Source organism: Carassius carassius, chromosome 22 (assembly GCF_963082965.1).
Source record: "Carassius carassius chromosome 22, fCarCar2.1, whole genome shotgun sequence".
Classification (NCBI taxonomy): domain Eukaryota; kingdom Metazoa; phylum Chordata; class Actinopteri; order Cypriniformes; family Cyprinidae; genus Carassius; species Carassius carassius.
The window spans coordinates 15618531-15640663 of NC_081776.1; the positions used below are offsets into that span (position 1 = coordinate 15618531).

General features: G+C 38.1%; 1 pseudogene; it reads right to left on the reverse strand.

Annotated features, from left to right (window-relative positions):
- Window positions 1–22133, reverse strand: part of LOC132098581 (thyrotropin-releasing hormone-degrading ectoenzyme-like) — a 39474-nt pseudogene that overhangs the window by 11964 nt on the left and 5377 nt on the right.

The following is a 22133-nucleotide window of genomic DNA, read 5'->3' on the forward strand; positions in this document are numbered from 1 at the left end:
TGATTCTTTGAATTTGCTCACCTGTTCTTGTTGCTGGAAATCCAGTCTGAAATGAGAGAAACAGCTTGCCGGTGACAGTGTTTGTTTCCAAAACTGCAGGCCAGCATCATCACCTCTCTCTGCAACTCTCTGAGGAGGAAAGAAGAAAGTGCATTAGCAGCTAAAGATGGCGGAAGAGGGAAATGAAAAATTAAATACATATCTACTGAGGTCATTCCCATCTCTGAGGTGGAAAATGTCTGGCTTACACTTTGAAATTCAGTGTCCTTACTCAGACTACATATAAGATTATAACTGTAATAAATAATTCAAGAAATGTGAAATTCAAGACTCACTGGGTCTGATAAGCCACCCGCATGAAGGAGCCATCAGGGATAGAGCATTGCACGGATAAAAGCACATAAACACTGGTAGAGGACATTGTTTTCCACACTGTGGTGGACCATACAGCTGATCAGGTGTGTTTGTCAAGCTGTTAGCAATTGAGTGACATATTCTTGTTTTGCCAACAGATTAACCTCAGTTTGACGATTAGTGATGCTGCTGTGTTTGTGTGTGAACAGGCCAAAATACACTGGCCAGCACACACACACACACACACAGAGGGGTACGGTCTGACAGGTTGAGACACCTGGCCACATGACTGAAGGCACCAGACTAATCTGCTCCAGCTGTTTCCTGTCTTGCATTACATTCCAAACATCTGCTTTGTCTCACAGTAAACACAGTGATAGAGAGAAATAGAGAGAAGATGATATTGAATTCATCACACTCACACTCTCAATGCTGACACTAAAGGGTCGTCCATTACAGAGGAGGTTCAGAAATGACTCATGCGCACTGAGGGATTGTGGGTAGGCGTTTGAGTGATATTCTGAATAACAAAGTGATAAATGAACATGAAAGCAGGTGGATAGGCAAGACATAAGCCAGAGGAACAGAGAAAGTGTCTGACACTGTCATGTTGGGCTGTGTTCAGAATGGAATACTAGCACACTGCATACTTGCTGCTGTTTTGGATACTGATCAGAGGAAGTTCTGAGTTCTATCTGTCTGGTGTTGAGTGAAGTCACTTGAGACATGCTGCTAGATATCAGCTGTGTCTTTCTTATTGCACTAGTCAAGATTAAATTACACCAGACACCAAACTGATCTGAGATCAGACTCACGCTGAACAGGCTGTGGTCTTCAGTGCGGTCCAGGAGTTTGTCCAGCTGGTAAAGAGCTCGGCTAGCAGCGTGCCACGGCAGAAACTCACTCTCCTGAGACAAATATGAAATCATCTGCAGAGGGATGTTTTGGGGCAAATACCCCGCTCTAGAGAAAAGAAAGTGAGTACCAGAATCAGACACTAGCAGCTCATCTTTATGCATATTTCCCCTTTGGTAGACATGTCGTTAACATTTGATTACAAACAGTTCATTTTGTTCATCATTATTCGTTTAGAATAACTGCCAGCCATTGTGCCTTGTGTGGGGAGTCATAATGTGCTGTAAGAAACAAAAAAACAGCTTCTCCTGTATGGCTACAGTCGTGTTCAATTTGCATAACTCCATAATACATAAGTTCTCTACTAAAACACAGACATGAGCATTAACAGCACATATTCACTGTCATTTGGAGCGGCATATTAAATCCCAGAAGTACTTCAGCGGGACCTTGGGCTCTAGTCAAATGAGACACTGTGTTTCTGCCACACATCGGTACCTCCTCCATTTATTTTCAATCCATGTTTCCTACCGATTTTCCCTTCAGTATCATGAGAGTGGAAAAAAAGAAAAGCGGACGATATCCTTAGAGAAAAAACACAAGAGACACGAGACTTTCCAAGAGCGTTGAAATCAGCGAATGCTTTAGTTTTTTCTAAGGTGGACACTTTTGGCCACCCAAATGCTTTGCCAATGTTCTAGACACCCAGGCATAATGGGAATGAGTTTTGCACATGCAAGCACTATCAGAAAATCTAAAAATCTAGTTGAGATCATATTTATGTTCCACCTGCGCTGTGGCCTTTCTCTGACTCATAATGCAGGAAATGAATCTTAATTTCTCACAATTTCATGCAGGGCACATAAGCGCTCTCTTTCAGAGGTCAGGCAAAAAAGGAAGTGATCAGACTTGAAAATGGACTCATTAAATTCCAGAGGACAGATTCTCCCAACACACATTTAATTGGTACATTAATCACAGTTACTCACAGACACCCACTGTTACCCAAGGAGGTTTTTAACATTTCTAGAGAAACTGATTTGCATTAACATTAGCAGGAGACATACAAAGCTGTGAAAAAAAAAAAACTATATCAACATCTGCATGGTGAAGTAGCAAATGCATTTAGGATATCAAGGAAAGATAAATTAATACAGTTTAACTGAAAAGAGTTTAAGCTCAAGAGGTTTGTGTCTAACTGAGATCAGAAACCATGTTCTTCTTCCTTTGAACAGCCTGTTAATATACATTATTAGTGAGAAGAGTCTTTAAATTGGATTTCAGAGTAACTTCTTTTATCAGTGAAATTGAAAAATCCAAAATATTCCTAAAGCAACGAAACTCAAAATGTCAAAAACAGAAATAACTGACATTCAGTGCAGACCCAAAGCAGAGAGGCAAGTATTAATTACCAATAATTCAACAGTTTGAATCAATAATTCAGCTTAGAGTCAATAAATTAGTTGTTACCATGATTGAAGCATGTATATGCGTTTATCTCAAAACATTTTCAGGATTTTGCATCTAAACCTAGAGTAGAACAAGCTACAGCTAACCATAATAAAACATTAAACTGTTTAATGAGAAATTATTTTATAACAATAAACAATTAATTAGCCTATAATGATGCCAAGGCACTTGAAACACTCATCTACTGTTATTCTTTCACACTGATTACAAGGAAATATTCAATGCATATTCTCCCGATTGATGTCAATGTCAAAGTCACCTTTATTTATATAGCGCTTTAAACAAAATACATTGCGTCAAAGCAACTGAACAACATTCATTAGGAAAACAACATGTGTGCACAAGACATGAAGAAAGATGCAATCTTCACACAGAGGCATGAGCTTTTTAATCCTTATATTAATAATATTGTATGTGCATTAATTACGTTGTGTTTCTCCTTGAGGTTCAGCACTTCAAGACAAGAAACACACACACACAAATACATATATACATATATATACACACATCAGCCCTTGATCCCTTCAGTGTGACTCTACAATTTTCATTGTCATGAAAATAAAGAAAACTCTTTGAATGAGAAGATGTGTACAAACTTTTGGTCTGTACTATATATATATATATATATATATATATATATATATATATATATATATATATATATATATATATATACACACACACACACACACACACATTTCAATATAGCCTTTAATAGAAACTAAGTATTAAAGTGTGAATATTAAAGTGTGCTTCTTCAGATGAAATAAGCAAATTACATAATGGTTGTCATTTATATTTGGAGACACTTCCATTATTGCCACATTCCAACAGTGGTGACTGGAATAAGGCCATTTAGCTTATGCTTTCCATAAAAACTTCCCTTTCTTTTTCTTTTTGCATTATTCAGGGGAAATTTTCTGTAAAAATAAAACAACACAACATGACCATAAAACTGTTATGAGGTACTGACGTTTTTCCTGCTGTTAGTGAGCACAGTAATGAACTCTCATGCTTTTGGGACATGAAAACACACACACACACACACAAGGTCAACGAGTTGAAAATAACAGTATGTGGCTCTTGAAGACAGAGGGAATTGTTTTAACATGATTTACACATTGGATTTTATAAAAAGTGCTTTCATTTTTAAACAAGGCAAATGTCACTGACATTGAAATAACTCATGGGTAACATAACTGTCTCCTAAATAAATCATTGGCTTTCTAAATTGGCCTGTAATTGTAGCTCATTTAGTCTGAGCTTTAGCTGAGCATTTCAAACAGGCCTATTACGAAACTCCATCACTGAGGATGGTCTCAGGGTCAAATGAGATCGCTCTCCGTGCATAAATAAAAATATTGTGTCAAAGGAAAAGAATATGAAAAAAGTCTCAAATACTCTCCGAGCATCGTTTTGTAATTCTTTCTCGCTGCTGTGTGAGAAGTGACAGAATTGTCGACAGATCTTGTGTTGTTTTACAGGTGCCACAAACAAACCTTCTGTCCCTATGGCAACAGCCTGCTGATGATGCTAATATTAGGTAAGAAACAGATGAGTATTTCTATGGAAGTACTTGTAATGGGGCTGACAATTACAAGCGCAGCTCATCGAACCTAAAACTGCGAGCTGGCTGAACTCGAACGAATACTCCAAGAGTGGAAGGTCCTTGTGGGCTAGAGAGGTGAACATTAAGGTGAGAGGATTCATGGGGAAATCATAAAACAAAACACTGAACAAACAGAGAAGCAGTTGACGTACATGAACAATCACACATGGGGAAACTGGGTCTCGGGGAGCACGTGGGGAGAAAAACACACAGACAGTACATAATCCTGACATTATGCAATTAACCCAGTTATTATTTTCATTAATTAATAATGCACTTGAAATATTTTACTCTTAAACTAAGTTTCACTAACACCAGCCTTTTCTCCTCAATTAATCCAGTAATTCATAATCACAAGGAAGGCTGACTCAGCTTTGTGAGTCAGTATTGATCTGTCTGAGTGACTCCCATAAGCATAATGGGCATTTAATTAGGTAACATCACTTGAGGCAGCAGCATCCTTTCAGTTCTCGCAGTTATATAAACACTTTTCATAATCCCAGTAATTCACAAAGAAACAAGACATTCTACTTATTGTGATTAACCATGATGCTGTTTTTAATATGGACATTGTCATTTTCGCTTCTCATTAGAGCCAATAACCATCTCCACAGATCTGCACCCTGAGGATGAATAATACATACTGTTAAAGTCCGCTTTTATTTTTTTAAGATTAGCTGTAAACAACAGCAAAGAGAAACAATATGTACAAACCAGGCTGAAATCAAAACTCAGGAACAAAAGGATTTGCCTTCAGTCCTGTTAAGTTTCAATTATCCAGCTTTTTCGGTAAACAAGGCAGAGCCGAATTAACAGGCTAAATGAACATGACGTAACACAACCCAGGGGAACAGGTTTCCATTCTCGGCCCAACGTGATGGCAATAAACACGAGTTTCCCTGCGGGTTTGTCGTCAGTTGACTGAATCAGCATGCTCAGGAAACAGCACCGGCAGATGAGCCTGTCGTTTCAGTATGATGAACAGCAGTGCTAATGTTAGCAGAGCATCTGGCAGTTCCTTATTTAGTTTGGTGGGAAAATCAGAATGACTGTTCTAGAAAATGAATGAATTTCAAAATCTTTACAAACAACATCTACAGTAATTACACAACATTCAATGATTAAGAAAGTCCATCAGTGATACTCAAATGCTGATTTGGCTGCCTAATGATTTTAGCTGCCAGCAATTGAATATTTCTTTCATTAAGCAGAATGAGTAAGACTTTTGTATTAGATAGAGATGACCTTAGGGAGAGCAGTTATTCCTGAAGGGACTAATGGCAGCTTGGCAGCTTGTGATACTATAAACTTTCAGAGGACCCTCTCTCAGAAAGCACCGCTCTTCCCTCTATCTACCTTTCTCGTTCTGTCTCTTCCTCTCACATTAATGGAGGTTCATGAGTTTCCAGCTGCTGATGAAGCTCTGAAGGATCAACACAATGAGGCAGCAGTGGAAAGGCGGGAACACAGAGGTTTACCCTCAATTACTTATTATCCACTATCGCTGTAACGGCTCAAAAGTCTCACCGCAGGTCTCATCTTGATGAGCTAAAGGGTTTTCTTCAGTAATGCCTCCAGGCTAAAGGAGAAAAGAGACTTACAGTACAAAAACTGCATCTGTCAGTAATGAAGTTGACTGGATTGGACTGTTCTTTACTATTGTGATGGATGGATTTATCAAGATCCTTTCATGCTGACCAAAAGAAAATCTGTTACTGCTGAATGACTAATTATCTTAGATTGATTTTTTTAGGTCAACTTCGGATACATATTACAAGGAGATTTCACATACAGGTGAACATGGCAGGATTTGATCACCGTAAATGTGATTCTTCTGGCATCAGCAGATCAATCAGAATATCAACACTCTGTTTTGTGATGCTATTTTAATTTACTTGGAGAGTGCTATGGACATATGCATCTTCAGAGGACATGAAACAAACAGTTCATATAGAAAACTAATGAGACAGTCGTTTTGGAATTTCATCCAAAATAATATCTCGGCTGACATGTGATCAGACCTGAGAGGAATGTTAATACCAAGACTGAATAAATGTTCAACTCTAGCAACACGTAGACTTCCATTCAGATCTGTCAGTCATGATGTAATCTTTTGAAATCCCAAGGAGATAAAGAACCATTTGAACTGCTCTCTGCTGTAACTTTATGAGGGCCCTGTATGTTCTTATGACATTTGACATTTATGAAAAATCTACTATTATTATAAAAATCTATTGAGGGAAATTCAGTTTTAGAAATTCAAGATTCATCCACTCAGTGTCATTCAGAAATGCAGCTTAATATTTTCAAAAGTGACATCTGAAAATATTTTTTATGTAAAGAAATAATTTTAATGCATGTCCAATATTGTAAGAGAAGAAAAAAAATCTAATGGTATGAAACCGTAATTTCATTGAATAATAAAATAAACTGATTTATTAAGCAATTTAGTGGACAAATTTTTACCATAGTAAAGTTCTTAGAGATTAAGGGCCCTGTCATACACCCGGCACAATGCGACGCAAGGTGCACCGCAAGTTTGTTTGTTAGTTTCAGTCCAGAGCCATTCGCATTTTCCCATCCAGCGCCACTTTGTTTAATTCGCAAATGCATTTGCACTCATTTTTGCGCCCATGGGCGTGCTGATCTAGAAAAGAGGTGTGTTCTGCAACAATGCTATTTTAAGGAGCTGAAAATAGACCAACTCAAACCTGGTCTAAAGTCTGGCCTAATGTTTTTCTTTGTTATTTAAAGAGCGTACACAGGGACGCACAGCAGCACACAAATGTGCCAAATATTACAAATTAAAGTATTGCAATGCATAAGATTTTTTATGTAGACTAAATAAAATTATCTATCTATTTGCTCGCACACGAGCAGCTCCATTTCATCTCAGAGACATGCTCAGTCTTTGCGCTTGCCAAATTCCGCCATGTAAATAGCAAATCCGTCATGGCACGAGCGCAACTGGCTCTTAAAGGGAATGGAAGAAGAGGTCTTTGATTGTTTTATTGCACGTTATGCCCATTACTCATTAAGAGAATAGGAATAACCCGTTTAGACCATGCGCCCGGGCGCATCAACTGTTTTCCCGTCGTTAAAATAGCAAAAGTGGATTTGGACACGCCCTGAGTGCACCTGTGTCGTGCGCGTTACACTTTGCGTTTAGATCGTTAAAAATAGGGCCCTCAATGTTTCATCTTCAAATCTTTTTGAAATCTTTTAACCAGATTTAGTTTCAACAGGTTTGTATACTTCCGAGAGTTTTTCCTCACCTCTGTGAGTTTGTACTTTCTCACTTGTAGATGAACCAGCCACTGGAATAATGTGACAGTTACTGTGACACTAAAAAGCACCACACAAATAAAGCTGAATTAGTCTGAATAGTCCAGCGGGTCTCTGAAGGATGTTAAGGATGGTGTGAAGGATGTTAAATGGATCTGCAGTGCAGGTTTCAGGATCTCTTAATGACTCTGCATGTTTCCAGAGGGGCCGTGTAACAAACAGAACCCACCTCGCCAGGTTGAAGACGTCATCAATCAGACCAGCCCTGTTGCCCACGGAGATGATCTGCCAGTGGAGAACAGTAGAGACATTTATAATGCAGCAGGAAACATGCAGGATAGATGGGAGTGAGGAGGAGAATGAGGAAAAGGAAGAATCGTGACTGAAGGGCGAAAGAAAACTCAAAGGAAATACTCAAAAAAGAAAGATGATGGACTGAGAGAGGACTGAAGAACGGCATTGTAGGAGCTGTACCGTTGGGTTGGTCATCAGCTGCTGAATCAGAAGTCTCCAGTTGTGAAGGTCGTAGTTTACTCTGAAGTAGCCTGTTTGATTGATGTTGCCCAGCAACCACGTCTCACCGTCCATGTGACCCACTCTATGTGTCTCTATAAATACACGATGTAAAAAAAGAACATGAAACAAATGTTTAATGACACTTCTGACAGCTCAGTGTAGCCCAACTCACATGCAAATGAGCAGAAACACGTGGCACCAAATGACATCTAGACACTTAGATAACAGAAAGTAATAAGTTAATAAAAATCACTAAAGAAACAACATGTGTGTAAAACATTTAACTGAATGAAAGTAAACTGACTGCATTTTTTATGAAATATAACAGAAAATGAAACAAACTGCTTGCTATATTTCATATGTACTCATATATTTAGGAATTTTCAGCCCATTTATCATCTCATAAAAGCAGTCCTGCATGAAAATGTACAGGAAGAGACGATGCATTCAGCATTTTGTAATGCACAACATCTAATGTGTCTGACACGTTCTCATCTTGTAATATTCGAGCCAGACCTTGTGCTTTTTCATGGATAACAAATACACTGGTTAAGTGCTTTTGAGTGCATTTGAAGTGTATTGTGATCCAGGGAGCATCCAACCATCAGTGGCCAGATTGCAGGAGTCAGGCGGTGAGTTAATGCATTTAAATGGGGTCTCTATGTTATAGTCTCTGTTTCTTTCAAGAGTCGCTGAAGACTAATGACTTTCAAGTCTTTCTTGAACATGCCGCTGTGGATCTGCATTGTAGCCCTGATGAGGGCTGAATCTCAGAGAAGGTGAGAAGAAAATGGAGGCTGTTAAATGGTCTCACAATCAGAGGAACTCTGAGCTCTGAGCCACACGGATCACTCACAGACCAAATTCAATTCTGGCTCTTGGAATATGACTCCATCCGAAGAAAATCCACCTGATGGAATGGAACAGAATTTAATGTAATGATGGTGGACGTGGGGCTGCTGCATGAATGTGTGACTCAAAGATTAATAGTATTTTGAATGTGTTGTAAAATGACATTTACATAAACGCACTCTCAGGAGCTGAATTAGTCAAATTTAATGAGGAAATCCAATTAAATCTGTACTTTTATCTGTAGTTTTATGTGTTGCTGGCTGATATGACAGCAGTTGTGGACTCCACAGGTCAAGGACATGACATTTAATTTTCTGTTCAGAACTAAAAATGTACTTAAAAGAATTCAATTTCTTCTTATTAATTAAAATTCATTCTGATGTCAATTTCAGGTTAATAGTAGCAATATAATGAAGACAAAATGCCATAATAAATGAATGAATATATATATATATGTACAGTATATATATATATATATATATATATATATATATATATATATATATATATATATATATATATATATATATATATATATATATATATATATATATATATTCTTGAAAACTGTGATTCTTGATTCTTTTAAAACAGTTTGGCATACTCTTTTATTACTTTTTAAATAATAATTACATCTTTAAAATATTTTTGATAACATTTTGATATTTTTGATGGGGATTTTCATGATTGTTTATCAGGGTCATCCATTCTCTTAAAATATTGATAAAGCAAGTACAACATGTTCCTGGATCAACATCCTTGTTAAACCTGGAACAACATTCCAATTAACCAATCAGAAATGAGATAACCTTTCTAGGAAATGTCACTTTTAGATTTACAATCAGGGTTAGGTGCTTCTACACTTTTGTTAATCAGCTATCATTTCCCACTGATTTTAGGGATAAATTACGGGTAAGGTTAGGGTTATGGGTAAGAACAGGGTTAAGTCTGTATTTTTGGACAACAATGTTGATCCAGGATCATCAGAAGATATTGATTCAGGAACATGTCTTACTTGGCAAAATCACGACGACCGAAGGAAAATGTGTTATCATTTTTATATGGTGGTTACACCACATGACACATTTAAAGTCAAATTTTGATTGTGTGTGTCCATATACCAATGAAAACACTCATTATTGCATAAATGATACCTGTTATATTGGAGACCCAAATGATGGTCTCTGTTGATATGTGACTGGAGTTTCCCACTGCCAGCATTAGTGGTATTTGCCACTAGAAGCTAAAATGCGACAAAAAGAAAAAAAAAACAGCTGAAATGCTTCTATTTGATCTCAGGGGTTTAAATGACACTGCTGCAGAAACCTACTGTATGACACACATAATCTTACACATACGGACTCCCACGACTTAACGCGATTGTGGGCTATATTTGCACGATATCCTCTCTGTCTCGGCACAAGCATGCAAAGTGACCAAATCAGAAATATCAGATGATTGTGAAGCTGAAAGAAAGCCCAGCAATGTCAAAGCTCAAAGAAATCAGCTTTCATTCTTTCCCAGAGTGCTTCGCTATCTCTCTGTCACACACACACACACACAGCTGTGTATCACTCGTCACCCGATCGATGTCATGTTCTGTGTCACCACCTCATTTTGACGTCGATTCATCTGTGAGTGTGTGCTTTCATGTGTTAGTGTGTGTATGAACATCCCTAGGTATGAGTGCACATCCAGTAAAAGCCTGTCTGACAGCTGTCACTATGGATGGACGCCCCTCTTTCAGCTGTCTAGATGGCTGACACACAGGTGGACGTGGACTGCTGTCTGCCAGCGTAAATTACCCCAGATGACAAGAGCACAGTAAAGCCGACCAACAGTAATACATACTGTAACCTTATGAGATCTAATGCAAGACTGAATCATTAAACCATGGTATTTGAACTTTACTTTTAACAGTTTTCCCCCTTCTTCAACAAAGCCATTTCAATTGACTGAGAAAAGTTTTTATAAGTAGGGAAGGACAGGGCTAAAAGCTGACCAGGGTAAAAGGTACAATTTATAAATTTTCCTCAAAGCCATCATTACAGTTTCTTCATTATTTTTTTCATAAATGTAGTTATTGAATAATTCAATTCAATTCAAGTTTATTTGTATAGCGCTTTTTACAATACAAATCGTTACAAAGCAACTTTACAGAAAATTATGTTTCTACAATATTTAGTAGTAGCTAGTAGTTTGTGCACGTTTGACAGGATTTTATAAAAAATAAAAAATAATAATAATAATAATACAAGACGTAGTCAGCTAGACGATGAACTATCAATATTATTAATTAATAGTAATTATATGATGCAGTCACGTATGTATGTCACGAGATGTAAATCCCGTGGCAAAACATAGAAACAAAATAGAGACATCATTAGCATAGCTGCTGATCCAACAAAGTAAAATTAGTTTAACCCAAGCTAAAGAATAAAAATGCAGATGCAACTACACTCACAATTTAAGAGATACATTATTCGAATGCTTGGCGAAAGAGATGCGTTTTTAATCTAGATTTAAACAGAGAGAGTGTGTCTGAACCCCGAACATTATCAGGAAGGCTATTCCAGAGTTTGGGAGCCAAATGTGAAAAAGCTCTACCTCCTTTAGTGGACTTTGCTATCCTAGGAACTACCAAAAGTCCAGCGTTTTGTGACCTTAGGGTGCGTGATGGGTTGTAGCGTGGTAGAAGGCTAGTTAGGTACGCAGGAGCTAAACCATTTAGGGCCTTATAGGTAAGTAATGATAATTTATAAAATATATAAAAGTAAATTAAACTATTTTATATCTCAAAATAAACATAATATGGTACAAACTTTGTTGAAGTTATTCAATTTTATTATTATGCAAAACATATAACTTTAGATAATGTATTTGTATCTGTAATACTAAGGGCTTTTTGCCCCAAACTAAACAAACTACTTTTTATGATATCAAATAAAACAAACTACTTTTCCCCAACATAAAAACAACAACAACAACAACAAAAAAATTCCCTTAATGTTTTCCCTTAGCCACATTTTACTCTATTCAGTGCTTGATAAGAAATAATAGAACATTGCATAATGGTGTTTTTATTCTTAATCATAAAAATATGGTAATGAATGTCTTATAAGTTACATATAATATTATATTAACAAAGCTAAAATGCTTAAAGCAATGTGTTTTCAGTCTGCCTTTGGTTAGTTTAGCTTTATTTCTTAGCTTACCATTAAATGCCATTGGGTAGCTTACAGTATTAGCATATTGTATCCATTAGCTAAAACAAGACATCATGATATCTTGAGACAACATGCTAAAAGAATACCCTGAACACCTTAGCAACCACATAGTAACACCATGTCAACCCTCATAGCACTGTTGCATTGTGGCAGTGAACTTTACATAGGCACGCACCAGGTTTTCAGCATAAAATGTCAAACCTTAGTCATCTAATATGAGAAGAGCAGCTTAGATTATTTTATGACATCAGTCTCGGATGTGGGGAATGAGCTGATCATTAGGGATTTGTGTTAGTTCCTGAGACAGGAATCCTTTTCAGGCTGCTGGTGACCCACCTCAAATCATCCAGTAAGATTTTTTATATGGATAAAAAATTTATTATGTCTGAATAAGCTTAAATGAGGATTCTGTTTAAAGAATGACTGATAAACAGTTAATAAAACGATGGATACAGCAGATGCTAGCTGAATGTTTGCAGTATATCACAGTGAAAACTAAAGCACAGTCAGGAAGGCATTATGCATAAGATGAAGCAATATGATCCCGCTGGGAAACAGTATTTAAATGTGTATGTTTGTAAGGACACTATAGAGATAGATGCTGTGCTAGAAGAGCCCTGATATAACAATACTTATCATTTCCAGTGATAATAGAAGCATCTGTGTGTGTTCAGATGAAACCACACACTGATACATTTACATAAAACTCATGTTCATCAGTGGGATTGAACAAGAGAAGAAAGCAAAAGAAAATTAAAGTTCTCCACAGGCTGGTAATTTGGTGGCTCATGTTTATGTTCATTTATGGAAGCGTCTGTTATCATCATCGTTATTTACATCCCTCAGGAACTTTGTGTTATGGCCCAGAGCTTTAGATAAAATACAAATCAAAGATTTCAGTCTCTGCAGGTAAAATGTTTGTGTGAGATGAGACGTGAGAGCATCGTGTTATGCTTATGGAAAGAAGCAATGTTTGTTAGCTGAGATTCAGTTGCTCCTATGGACAAGAAAATATGGCAACAATTTAGATTAGGGAACGCTATTCAATAGTTGCTTATTAGTATGTATATTACTGGCATATTGGCTCTTTATCAATACTTATAAATCACATATTAATGCCCTTTCCTGCATGACCATATTCACAATCCCCTAACCCTACCCAATACCTGAACTTAACTACTACTACAACTATCTTATTTACTATCAATACACAGAAAATTAGGAGTTTATGTGTAAGAATATGTGTTCCCTAATCTAAAGTGTAGCCTGTGAATATAAATATATAAAGACACAAGAGACACAAGTGCATTACAATGATTTTTACATTGATTTTTTACCATGGTCAAGAAGAATTGTTTTACATGAGGTGAAACAGAAACCCTTAAGTTGGCAGAAACAGAATTACAAAAGGTACAATTTTCAATATATATATATTAAAGCACTAGATATCTAGAAAGAAAGAAAGAAAGAAAGAAAGAAAGAAAGAAAGAAAGAAAGAAAGAAAAATGGTTGCACTTTATTTTACAGTATGTGTATTTGTGTACTTAGGAAAGTTCTGGCAATACAAGGTAAGTACATGGGGTAGGGGTAGGGTTAGGTTTAGGGGTAGGTTCAGGGTTAGAACCTTTTACATATTTATTGTAATTTCTATAATAAGTATATAGTATGTACATGAGTAACAGAACTGTAAAATAAAGCGCTAGCAGGTAATAAAAATGTTAGGTTAGTTTTCTATTTTTATAAAGAATAACATTCACTGCCATAATGGTTGGGTGCTATATGGTTGCTACGGTGTTTTGACTGGTTGCTAGGGTGTTCCTTTGATGTTCTATTTATGTATTAATTGGTTTATTTTTATTATAATAAAATAAAATAGATATAAAAAAATTCAGGCAGTTTGCACTTTGCAGAACACTATGTCATCAGTGCAAAAGAGTAACAACTGTGGTCTGAATGTTTCTACATTTAAAATTTACTATGATTAAGCAGCATCCTCTCTCTCTCTCTCTCTTTCTTTCTCTCACTGGATGTGATCTCTCAGTCTCACTGTCTCTCAGTGCGAGAGCGATAATATCTCAGGCCCTCTTTAGGGACGGCTGGCTCTTTCAGTCTATAATGAGTCACTGGGGGCTTTTGTGGCTCAACATGTGTGATAGATCCTCACAACACTTTTATCCAACACCAGCTGCACAGAAGAGAGGGAAAAAACACAAGTGTCTTCATTTGAAACCTTCCATGGATTCACACATGCTGGAGTTAGTGTTGAGCTTCTGTGTTCAGTGATGTTGTTTAGACTTAGACTTTCAGTCAATCATCCAGCAGTGGTTTAAAACCACTGAGACCACGAAGAAATGGACAAAAGAAGATAAAGATGTTCTGCTGGATGGGTTAGAGAAGAAAGACTGGGTTTTGTTGGATATTGAACTAAACATCTGATAAACAAAGAGGTTGTTGGTGGATTTCTGGAACACCAAGGAACCTTTTTGCTGAACTCTTAGTGCCAAATCAAGGCTTTTAAACTTTAAAACCAGCCTTTAAAATCATCCATCAGCTAACAGACTGGAAAAGCACAAATTATACATGTCTAAGACGTCTTGGAAGATTTTTTTAATGACTGGCCGACATACAGTGACACAGTAATGTATTTAGGGATGTGTAGTCACAAGATCAGAGACTCGCGAGGATCAATGATCAGTCAAGGATTTTTGATGAATTTCAAGTAATGAGTTTAAGTAATAAACATGATGCATGTTGACCTTATTTTGTTATAATATAATTTTAATGATTTAAAAGTCATCAAAACTAATGAACTTTTTTTTTTTCATTTCACTTAAAAAATTTAATGAAAAATTAAATTTATGCATTTAGTAGATGCTTTTATCCAAAGCGACTTACATTGCATTCAAGCTAACAATTTTCTCCTAAAATGTGTTCCCTGATACGAACCCCCAACATTTTTGCAGTGATACCAAATTGAACCTCCAGTCACAAATTAGTCTGACAGTTACACACCAGCCTCAAGCAGACCAGCACATACCTGCAAAATAAGACTCAATAAGGCTCAGATCCACCTGTAAATCTGTAAATGAATTCTCAGGAGTAACAGCACGTCCCCATTACAGTCAAGCAGCCCGAAATGAGAAAATTAATTTGTGCCTTCAAGCACTAATAAGATGTTTTTATTTTCTATAATGTCACCTTAGCATAAAATCTTTGCTGTGAAAATCCAAATAGTCAGGTAAGATATGATTGCAAAGGCGTTAATGAAGGAACGGTTCAGCTCTACACTTTTTACACTGGTGAAAATAAGCACAGGATCTACAAAACTATCTTAGATGTGCCAAATGGTCCTTTGATGATTTCAGATGAGGTGTGTTGAAATACTAATCCTAATACTTATAGCCACTTTCTAGTGATGTATTGCATCTTGCTAACTTAATACTGCGGATTTATAATGGAGAGGAGAACTGTGTCCCTGAACAAATGCAGGTTTAATAAGATAACTGCTAATATATAAACAACCCTATATAGAGGAGACTGGGGCACAACCTAATACTTTTTGACTTTCTCAGTTTGTGTAAATCCACATGGGGTTCGGAGTATATATTTTTAAAATATGTATTTCACACATGTGTAGTACAAATATGTGGTTTTGTCTAAAAAAAAAAAATATATATATATATAAAAAAAAAAAAAAAAAAATATATATATATATATATATATATATATATATATTAAATAACAATCATACCATATAATAACAGTCATACCATAAAAAAAAAAAAAAAAAAAATTAAATAGTGACAATACATAAACTGACATGTAATGGTGAATAATTCAGCAGTAATTGACATGTACAACATGACATCCGTGAATGCAGCCCATGCTTTGGAGATGCTAACAGTATAAGCCGGGAATATTGAAATGAAAACACCATTAAACCTATGCGGAGCCTGACTACGCGGTCTGCACAGGACCTCAACACAATTCTGATAGCAGTGTAGCTTTGCTACAATCACCTGTAGCTTTCCTCTGGAGGTCAATGGTCTTAGACTGCGATGCCAGCACTATACCAGAACTTCCTTTTCCAGGTTCAGCACCTTGGATAGTATTTCAGAGACTAACTCTGTGGAAGCTGTTCCTGGTCTCTGCAATACCCACAGTTTGAATATTAACATTTTCGCACCTTCAATGTCGTCAATTTATCTGGTAGCTGTTCCAGTTCCATCTTCAAAGTGCTAACCATGGCTTGCAATTCGTTCATGTCCTTGTTGATTTACTGCCTTCCATATCTTTAATTGTAGCCTTCATTTGTTCAATGTCAGTCTGGATTAGCATCGCATTGTTGGCTATTTCTGTTCTGTCTCGCTCTTTAAGAAGTTGAAATAGTCAGTGAGAGAGTTGTTAAGTTCAGTCCTCATCACTGTGGAAATATCTGTGTTTAAGGATATGATAGTCTGCCATATCAATTTTTCCATATCAATTTCACTTGCAGTCAGGTCTGGTGGAGTCAGTGTGTCAGACTCAGCATGGTCGGAATTTGAACTCTTTATCAAGGAGGAATTGGGCCTAGAACTGTATATCCACAGTATTTACATTCACTATGTGTGCAGGAATATGTTATAAATCACGGCAGGGATTACAAAGGATATGTTGCTTTTAATACAAGATTTAAATTGTTTTTGAAAGGAGTTCAGCTAAACATGTTTTATTCCATCGCCTGCTCATTAGCACCCCCAGTTTTCAAATAAATATTTAGCTTTGAATACAAATGACAAGATCTATTCAATACCCAAACTTTATAAAAACAGGATAAAAAATAACAATCTACTTTTAGAATGTTAGCATGCTAGGCTTCCACTGTATCATAACATGTTAGTTTTTTTTTCCATTCTTTTTACAAACTAAAGGATGAGTCACAATTAATTACTGTGGAAATAAATAATAGACCAAAGATGATATCAGTACATCTGAAGTTGTATTTAACCCAGAAAGATATATTTAATGCACATTTAAGAGGAAGTGAATTAGTACAGCCCATCAAGTTTGCAACTCTTTGCTAGCTGGATTATGAAACTTGCTTAAAAACACTATCAAAGTGCAGCAAAAAAGTTACCATCGGTTTTAAGTACAACAGTGTGAAATAAATGTGCTTCTCGTGGTTTTCTGTTGAGTTTGTACCTCTCCAGACAGACTGTGGACCCTCTATAAACTGTAATGAGATGGTAGTAGACATAAAACATACTGGAGGAATGTGAAATACATTCAAACTGACCTTCTTTGTTTTCCTTTTGTTGCTGCCAATGTTTCTGTCAGCACATTTTGCTAGGCTGGCTTAAAGCCTCAAGTGAGGTGTTACACTGCATTTACAAAGGTGCCAAATCCCCCTGCGTTCTGGCAGGTTGTCTGGTACTCAGCTGAAAACCCCTCAGCTGAAAGAGACGCCCCCTACTTGCAACACAGCTTTGCTCTTGATTCTTGGAGCAGTTCTGCTTCTGAACGCCTCTGCAGAAGACCGCTGCACTCAGAAAACATGTTCATGTAGGAGGAGATATTCAGATGAAGGTGGAACAAATGAACTCTAGAACATACAGATTTCTACCTGCATGTTTCATATTTAGGACACCAAATGGCTCGATATGGAGAGCTAGCCTAGCTGCGTTAAAGCAAAAAGACTTATTATCTGCAGATGATATTTCATATATGTTTCCAGCTTTCCACATTCAGAATATACATGCTACAAGTTCAGGAGCTCATTTCCTCAAATTGCAGGTGTTTGGCACAGATACTGTTCTCGAATTAAGAAACATTGTCACTATCTAAATGGCAATACGGCCTAACAACACACACCACACTCTCAAACTGACAGCACAGCATTAAAATTCAATTCTTGACTCAATTCTTGTGCTGCTAAGAGTGTCTGATCCAAAACAAAAGGAGGATTTCTAAAACGGATCAGAGGCAGTATTGAATTATTCATCTCACTCTAACGAAGAATTTAACTAATCTATCTGGCAGTGACACAAGCAGTTTTCCGTGACGACGCAGACGGGTGCCAAACAGCATGTGGCAGTGACGGGTTAGCATGGGTTGCTAATAATAAATGAAATGCTCAGTTAATGGCAGTTTGATAGCCGGTGAAAGCCAGCAAACCATTTTAGGCTGGTTAAAGCTGTTTAATCTTAGCAGGGAAGGTAAAGGCAGACATACATATTTATGTTAAGCAGTAAACTGTTCACATAACTTGGGTCTTCATGCTGTTGTGGGGTGATAGGGTAGTCTATTCTTCTGTATTTCCTAGATTCTTCATCTCTTCAGCTGCATACTACTAGATGGCCAATGTGGGCCGGCCCGCCCGTTACACACATATATATATATTTTAAATGACGGAAATTATAATATTACAGCTCTTTTCTACGCAAATGGATGAGTGAGTCGATCACGCAGCCGCGGCCGACAAGGAGTGTGTTTTGTTTGCATGTGAGTGTTTTGCCCTCCCTCCCTGTTTAGTTTGGTCTACTCCATTGCATATCTTGAAACACGCCCCCTTTCACATCGTCTAATTTACAGAGGGAGAGATAGACAGATTTATCCGGTACAGCGAATTTCTCTGAGCAGCAGGCCACTGTATACGTTCACTTAAAGGGTTAGTTCACCCAATTATCAAAATTATGTAATTAATAACTCACCCTCATGTCGTTCCAAACCAGTGAGACCTCTGTTTATCTTCGGAACACCTTTTAAGATATTTTAGATTTAGTCCAAGAGCTCTCAGTCCCTCCATTGAAACTGTGTGTACAGTCTACTGTCCATGTCCAGAAAGGCAAGAAAAACATCATCAAAGTAGTCCATGTGACATCATAGGGTCAGTTAGAATTTTTTGAAGCATCGAAAATGCATTTTGGTCCATTTTGGTTTTAAACGGTTCGCGTCTCCAATACGCATTAATCCACAAATGACTTAAGCTGTTAACTTTTTTAATTTGGCTGACACTCCCTCTGAGTTAAAACAAACCAATATCCCGGAGTAATTCATTTACTCAAACAGTACACTGACTGAACTGCTGTGAAGAGAGAACTGAACATGATGAACACAGAGCAGAGCCAGACAATGAACAAAACATTGACTCATTCACGAGTCAAGAACCGGTTGCATCGGTTTTCAGATCACCAGTAGTTCTTTCGGACAGTTCGATTCAATAAACCGGTTGACGAAAACGGTTTACCGGTTCTTTTGCGCTCGACGTAATGGCGTCATTGATTCAAGCCTTTGGTTTACCCGCGCTCATAACACTAGCAAAGAATCAGTTCAGAATCCAGTTCGATCTGGTGAACTGGTTAAAAAAGATCCGATTACATCGAATGATTCGTTCGCGAACCGGATATCACAAACTGCTTTGTTTTGAACTCTCTCACAACAGACACTGAAGAGAAGACAATGCTGAATAAAGTTGTAGTTTTTGTTATTTTTGGACCAAAATGTATTTTCGATGCTTCAAAAAATTCTAACTGACCCTCTGATGTCACATGGACTACTTTGAGGATATTTTTGTTACCTTTCTGGACATGGACAGTAGATCGAAATTAAAGATTAATTAATTCTGTGTACGTGCATTGTCTGAAATGCTATTCTCATGGTGCGTTCAAGTTTTCCTGGGAAGTTCGTACGCACGAGGTGGGAAGTCGTTCTTACGATGGCATGTGCGTATAAGTCAATTTTGTCGGAGCAAGATGGCGGAGTACTTTCTCTTAATTAATAACAAAAAATACAGCAATGTTCTTAAATTCTTGTTCTAGAAAATTAAGAATGTGCATTAAGTACACTTTTTTTAAACGTTTTAAACGTTTTTAAACATTTTTTAATGTTTTAAATTAATTTATGAACCCACTGCCAACTTTATTGTTACAAGTTGCATTGTTATATTATAATGCCAGTCCGCCAGTCTGCCCCTGCATGGAGATCAATGTCAAAGGGTCAGTTGACTGATGGTGTTTCATTTTCATGTAACAAACTTTCACGATTGACATATGGCAGACTACCTTTTGTTGATCAGCTCAGGATTCTGGATCTTAGAATCCGTGTCATAAACGAAGTGCTCTTGTGAGATGGTGACGACAGGGTAGCCCATCTGCAAGGTCCAGCGGTCCATGACCTGCGTGATGTTGATGTCCACTCCCTCCCGCTGCATGGCCTGTGAAACAAAATATATGCATCAAAACACATCTTACACAGATCACCGTGTCGGAAATCTAAGGGCTCAAAGTAAAAGATGCAAAGAAATAAGATGTGTCTGAAAATGTCAGTTGAGTGGAAGTGTGTTTTGTTTTTGCGGGCTTTAGGTTTAAAGAAGTGTCATATGAATTCAGATTTGATGTCTTTAATTGCACATACCTGAACTGATTAAAGTTTTCATTGTCTTTCAAAAATAAAGTGGATGTAAATAAAAACTCATCCAGGTCTTTTAATTAAAAACTCTTTTGAATTAAAGGTGATTAAACTTCACAGTTCTCTTAAACTGCATGTGCAGAAACATCACAAGACAATTTCCTGTTATCTAATCTTTCTATATGCGAGCACGCTTGCAAAGGAGCAGAGCTAGATTTATAAGTCTGATTTCTTCAGAGGAAGCTGGTCCTCCTATTTTTAAGAAGTAAAACATAAAATTGGATTTCATTGTCACGGCAGGGATCCAATGAGGCACGGAGATAGAACCAATTGCGAGTAAGTCTTTTATTAAGGGCAATCTAAAAGGGTAAACAGTCCAGGCAGAGGTCGATACCAAACAAAACCAAACCAAACATAAACAAACAAGGACACAAGGCAAGAGCACGACAAGATGACGGACATGAATTAAACAACGACTCCGTGACACATACTAAGACAGACCGGGTTATATACACAAAAGGATAATGGGGAAACAGGAGACAGGTGGGGAACAATCAATTAACTAAACAAGGAGGAAGGTGACCAAATAAGGAGACAGGAAGTGATAATATGATAAACACCGTGGGAACTGAGGACACCTAGTGGAACCCCAGGGAACACAACCCAGACACTGTGACAGTACCCCCCTTCTACGGAGCGGCTCCCAGACGCTCCAAGACAGACACAAAACAGAGACCAGGAGGGAGGTGGACAGGTGGAGGCTCAGGGGGAGGGACGGAGGGCCAGAAAAGAAAAACATGGGGAACAGGCACCAGAATGTAAACACAACACAGAAAGACCAGGAGGGAGGAGGACAGGAGGAGGTTCAGGGGGAGGGACGGAGGGCCAGACTAACAGAAAGGAACAGGGACAGACATTAACACAAAAACCAAAGGACAAAACAACATGAAGCCCCCCAGGGCGGAGCAGAAGACCACCACACCCTTGTGGTCAAGGCCAGAGCCCTCCAGGGCGGAGCGGAAGACCACCACAACCGTGTAGTCAGGGCAAGCGCCCCCCAGGGCGGAGCGGAAGACCACCATGTCCGTGTGGTTAGAGCGGAAGCCCCCCAGGGCGGAGCAGAAGACCACCATGTCCGTGTGGTCAGAGCGGAAGCCCCCCAGGGCGGAGCAGAAGACCACCACAACCTTGTGGTCGAGGCCAGAGTTCCCCAGGGTGGAGCAGAAGACCACCACCACCATGTGGTCAGGGCGGAAGGCCCCCAGGACGGAGCAGAAGACCACCACCCCCCTGTGGTCAAAGCGGAAGCCCTCCAGGGCGGAGCAGAAGACCACCACATCCCTGTGGTCGATGCACAAAGCCCCCAGGGCGGATCAGAAGCCCACCACGTCCGTGCGGCCGGATCAACGGGAGGACAAGACTCTGGTAATTCCATGGTGTCTCTACTGGACTCCAGAAGATCGGTGCTGGCCTGACACTGCTCATGAAGATCATTGGTGACTTGCATTTGCTCATGAAGATCAATGGTGACTTGCCTTTGTTCATGAAGATCAGAGGTGACTTGACTCAGTCCTTGAAGA